Below are 6,013 nucleotides of genomic sequence, written 5' to 3' on the forward strand. Positions count from 1 at the left end.
GTGTTCTGGAACAGTGTTGTAAATACAACTTAACCACTGATTTCTTTAGAAACACAGCGTCACACACGGTGGGCTAGAGTGAGCGGAGCCCGGTGGGCTTGCGGCAACCACATGTGACGACCCCGGGCTGGACTCCGCTTCGTCCTAATTTGCAAATAAATTCTTTAAAAATCCTACAATGTGATTTTCTGGATTTTTTTTCTCATTTTGTCTCTCATAGTTGAGGCATACCTATGATGAAAATTACAGGCCTCTCACATCTTTTTAAGTGGGAGAACTTGCACAATTGGTGGCTGACTAAATACTTTTTTCCCCCACTGTATTTCCTCAGTGACCAGCACGGATCAGCTCCAGGCATGATGAAGCGGATATCGTCCTCTTTTGGAAGACCAAACAAAGTAGTTTCGCTTTCACAATGAAACACAGCGTCTTCAGGACATGGCAGTGGCAACAATACTACAGCGAAAAATTTAAAGTTACGCCTTATTTCTTTGCGTGAACATTTGATCGGCATTATGCAAATCTTCCCACATAGTGATGTAGACATGTGGGGGCGTGTTAGAACGAGCCGTTTTAGGTAGGCGTGGTTGACTCTTAACTTTTATAAAGAATATCTCTTTGGATTTGATACTTTAGTCTTTGCAACTTTACAGATCTTCTTTATGCACCAAGAGCTTGTAACACTCCAAAGAGAAAGGAAAAATTGAAATCACATCCTATGACCCCTTTAACTCATATTATAATGATCATATAACTCATATTATAATGAATATCATCATCAGTTTCACAGAGTATCTTCCTCATATTTTCCTCTCTTTATAAAACACTTGAGCTTGTTTGTATTGTTTGTCTATTATTGGCTCCTGGAACCGGCTTACCCAGATATTCAACAAGAAAACAAGTAAACCTTTGATAGAGTCCTTAGACTTTTCAAATGTCCAAAACAAAAATGCTGACTGTACAATTCAATAAATGTATTATTGCTCTAATGTTAACCATTTTGCTAACCAATTTCCCCCTCCCACAGAGATCAATAACGTTTCTGATCAATTCTATTCACCATATCTCAAAACATTTGATATCTCAGAGACCCTCATGATGACCTCTTTAAGATACACAAGGACTTAATACAGTTTAAATGATTTCAGAGATAGTAACAAGAAACTTTTGTCCATTACAGTAGAAATTAATCACTGGCTCTCATGAGTGTATGAACGACACACACACACACACACACACACACACACACACACACAGACTTCTACCTGTAGTCTGGCTGAATGCCATGCCAGTGATGCATGTGTGGGCTTTTCTACATTAAATCATGAAGAGCTCCATCGATTCCTTTCCTGGACTCACAGAACATCATCTCAGAACAATGACGTGTCAATCACGACTCGGGTCACAACCTTTCTTATGTCTGGCATTTTTTTGATTTATTTGCTTTGAAACACAGGAAGTCTCCGATTTTGAACCTTCCTTCTACAGATGATAGCAGCCCTGACCTGTGCAAATACAATCACAGCCTGAAGCAGTAGCCATGTTTCTATTTATAGCAGCACATCACGCTTCTGTGGTGTGCGATTCTTCTTGTTTATTCTCATGGAAAAAAAGAGAGTAAATTAATAATTAATTACATTTATATAGCACTTTTCTAAGCACTCAAAGCGCTTTACATTGTGAGGAGAATCTCCTCATCCACCACCAGTCAAAAGTAGCACCAGTAAATGTCCTCTGCCTGTGTCAAGATTAATTTTTCATGAGCACATTTAAGTGTTGGGGAAGTATAGAGTTTAAAGACAAAGATATCAGTGCAACACTTTACTGAGAAACTGTGAGGGAAACAGTGAGAAAACAGGTTGTTATGCGATTTCTAGGCTATTAACACATTGCATTGATATTTCTAATGTGTTCTAAATGGTTCAGGTCCATTCTTCAGTGTAAGTCTGTGGGATTCTTTCAGCAGTTGTTTATAGGTAGCATGTATGTAGAGCGTTCAAAGTGAGCAGACAAGCACCAGCCTCATTATTTCAGTTCTGCATCTCTGAACCTTTTCTTGCATAACACTTCTGTCTGATCATAAAGCAAATCAAGTACACCAGGCATACAGACTGGAGGCTGCATCTAAGATGCTGACAATTTTCTGCAGAACTTGCACAAGCGCAAAGAATTTACAGAAACTCCTTAGTGACTGACTATGCATATACTGTATAAATATTATGTTTATCAATGTTGAAAACAGTTGTGCTTCTTCATATTTTTTTGGAAACCGTGATGCATTTTGTTTTTCAGAATTCTTCAATGAATAGAAAGTTCAAAATAACAGCATTTATTTGAAATCTTATTGACTCATATGCTTGCTTATTGGTAATGTATCACGGTTTACACAATTATAATATGCAGCACAACTAACTAACTACCGAAAGAAAGAAAGACATTTTTTCCTGAGCAGCAAATCAGCATATTAGAATGATTTCTGAAGGATCATGTGACACTGGATATTTTTAATCAAATCTAGTGCATTCAGTGTTGATCTCCTAAAGGAATAAAAAGTTATTGGATATATTCCCCTCTCAAAAACATGGATTTACCACAGACTTAATGAAACCGCAACATCCCACTCACAAAACCTCTTTCTCTTCATTATAATCCAGTTTGGACTTTGGAGCATAATCTGTCCACACAAACTGTTTTGCGTTATTTTTACACACACACACAGACACACACACACACACACACACACACACACATTGCGTTATACTTACACACACACACACACACACACACACACAGACACACACACACACACACACACACACACACACAAACATGTTGTGTCTCCATGTTTTATGGGGACATTCCATAGGCGTAATGGTTTTTATACTGTACAAACGGCTATTGCCCTACACCAACCCTACCCCTAAACCTACCCCTTACAGGAAACTTTGTGCATTTTTACTTGAAAAAAAAACTCATTCTGTATGATTTATAAGCTTGTTTCCTCACGGGGACCTCAAAAATGTTCCCACAAGGTCAAAATTTACTAGTATTACTATCCTTGTGGGGACATTTGGTCCCCATAACGTGATAAATACCAGGTACACACACACACACAATATACACACACACACACACACACACATATATATATATATAAACACAACATTTCCAGGGGACAAAAACACTTGTATTTCTCTCTTCAAATTGGTCTTGGCTGAACAACATTGGCACATTATGTTGAGTTCCTGCATTGTTAAGTATTACCAGCAGGGGGCTCTAGCAGGTAGATTTAATACACTGAACTGAATAGGTTATGACAGATCCAATCATTTCCTTGCAAAAAGTTAACTGTTCTTCTGTGTTTCCACCTGATTGTGATCCGATGGACATAAACAGCTACGCAGACTCTCTGGTTACTAGCCTTAAACACAATCTAGCATAATTACTTTTGAACATCATTTATTTAATGAAAGTTATAGAAAGACGTTCAAAAGAATGCTTTTTAATACATTTAAGCACGACAAAATATATAGCAGTACTTGAAACCACTAATCAACTGAAACAGAAGCATTTAAAACAATTAGAATGCTTTAAAATGACAATTTCTGAATTCGAATTGCCTTATTATTGACATCGCATGCTTCAAATGGAATGTAAAATGGAATGTTCAAAGGATGATACATCTAATAATGAATAAATATATGCAATATGCAATATAAGTTATGAGACTGATGAGATTTTGATGGACATCAACAGTTACTCAGACTCTCTCGTTGTTAGTCGCTAGCGTTAAACACGATCCATACTGAGCTGAGAAAGATCCATTTCGGTCTCATTTTCCACCAGCACAGAAAAGGGCCTGGAGGAAGAGAGAATCAAATCCGTTACATCTGATTCTCGCGCGCGTTCTGCTCCGAATGAATCAGCGGTGTCGTGTCACATCTGTAGGACGAGCGTGAGAGAGAACGAGCGTTTAGTTGCTGTCAAACTTTCCTGCTCAGACACACACCCACCGGATTTGAGTTACAATGTTCATACTTGTACAGTACAGCAGCGTTATTTGCATTCGCTGAGCAAACAGGAAGGAATGACATGGAACATCAAATCACCGCAGGCCGTTTGGTTCAGCCGTGTAATTGATTTAAGGCGCGTTAAACCTACAGATTTTACGCTCAGATACAATAGAACTGATGCTAATAATACAACCACTCATATTTATTTACATGCTGACGGAATGAAACGGGACGAAGAATACACCCAGAGGCGGACTTAACCATTAGGCGAAGGTAGGGGACCGCCTTGGGCCTCCAAAAGCCAAGGGCCCCCTAAAATGCTTTTTATATGCGAGATGCGCGTTCAGTGCTGACGCACAAGTGGTTGCTGTGGTGTTCATTAGCACGACAACCGTCTGTGCGTCCGCGTTGAACGTGCTTCTTATATTTGCTATATGCTATTTAAGCACGCACAACGCTCGCGGTTGTCGTCTGTAGTAGCTAAATAGTATTTTTGCCGTTTAATATTCACATACACTAGTCCATATCGCGGTTTGATTGAAGTGTACTGAATTGCATTTGATTTATTCATTCAATATTTGACGAATTCCGTGACATTGCACGTTACACAGTAAACTTCTGTTGTGGAGCATTTTGAGTGTACAAAAATTAAAGGGTTTGTTTAATTCTCATTGGAATAAAAGATAGATTAATGTTTTCGCCTTCATTTGATTACCAGAAATATGAAAATACACAACACAGAATAAAAAAATAAAAAAAAGTAAATAAAATAAAAATTTCATAGGGCCCTATTATTGTATACAAATTAATAAATTAAGTTGTTTTTATGAATTCAGTTAATTAGATATGTTTTTGATTAAACCATTCAAATGGAATACAGAAAAATGTAAATAAAAAAAAAGAAAGCGCACAATTTGGCCCCTAAGAATGTAAATTTTGTTACATTTTTAATAGGCCTAAATTGCTGTTAAATTAAACAAGTTTCATCATTTTAATTAATTAGACATGTTTTTTTTGCTAAAATTTAATATAATCATCCAGAAAAATTAAAAAGAAAAAAAAAACTGAATCCAGAAAAAAAGATTTAGGAAAAAATAAAACTTAGGCTAATTTGGGAAAAATAAAACGGATTTCATAGGGCCCTACAAATATCATGCATCTGAAGCTATAATTTTAATACTAAGCAACAGTGCATATTATATAGGGCCTAGTTTAAATTTTTTTATTTAAATTTTGTGAAAGACCCAAGAAGGGCCATGCACAGTCACTTTCCACACAGGCACACTTCAAGTCTGTTTGAAATAATCCTTATGCATGTAAATTTATAATTTCCTTCAGTTTAATTTAAATGTGCAATTAAAATAAATAAAAGTAAATGTATATTTTAAAGTTTAGAATTAGATAGCCTTGCGTTGTGTAGACAATTGCATAAATTACCCCAACGCACCACCTAGTGTCCAATCTACTCTAATACTATTATAACCTGTTTAAATGTGAACAAGGGATTTACAACATTAAAGAAATCCTTTATTTATAACATGTACATGAAAAATCTAGAAGATTAGACACAACTATTGGACACGGTCGTGCAGCAGCGAGCAACAGTGAAAGGAACCTCAAGGTTGTAAATGTGTGAAATTGTATAGGGCCCCATTCCTGTATTTTGCCTGGGGCCCCCAAATCACTAAATCCGCCCCTGAATACACCAGACCAGATCAGAAGAGAACAGAGAGGCAAGAAAGCAACAAATGAGGAAAAAACGGCGTTGAAACACAATGATAAAACAGCAATTCCCATTGAGAAAAAGGAAGGTAAATCATTAATTAAAAGCAAGACTTGCATGGGATACAGATAATAAAGGTGGAGAATAATACAATATTAAAAAATCAATTAAAGTTAGTAGAAACAGAGGAGATGAAATCATGTGTACAAGACTAAGCAACACGTTATTGCTGATGAATAAGTCAAAGACAGATACATATGTAAATGTTAACAAAAAG

General features: G+C 36.7%; 1 protein-coding gene across 1 annotated transcript in view; it reads right to left on the minus strand.

Annotated features, from left to right (window-relative positions):
• The window catches only part of gphnb (gephyrin b), a 95,809-nt gene extending 90,072 nt beyond the window's left edge, over positions 1 to 5,737 (minus strand). The window contains exon 1 of the mRNA XM_016242851.1: positions 5,725 to 5,737. The gene's annotated coding sequence lies outside the window, so the exon portion shown is untranslated. The remainder of the gene's footprint in view (positions 1 to 5,724) is intronic.
• Between the last annotated feature and the right edge of the window lie 276 nt (positions 5,738 to 6,013).

The sequence above is a fragment of the Sinocyclocheilus grahami genome, unplaced genomic scaffold (assembly GCF_001515645.1).
Source record: "Sinocyclocheilus grahami isolate Dianchi unplaced genomic scaffold, SAMN03320097.WGS_v1.1 scaffold674.1, whole genome shotgun sequence".
Taxonomy (NCBI): Eukaryota; Metazoa; Chordata; class Actinopteri; order Cypriniformes; family Cyprinidae; genus Sinocyclocheilus; species Sinocyclocheilus grahami.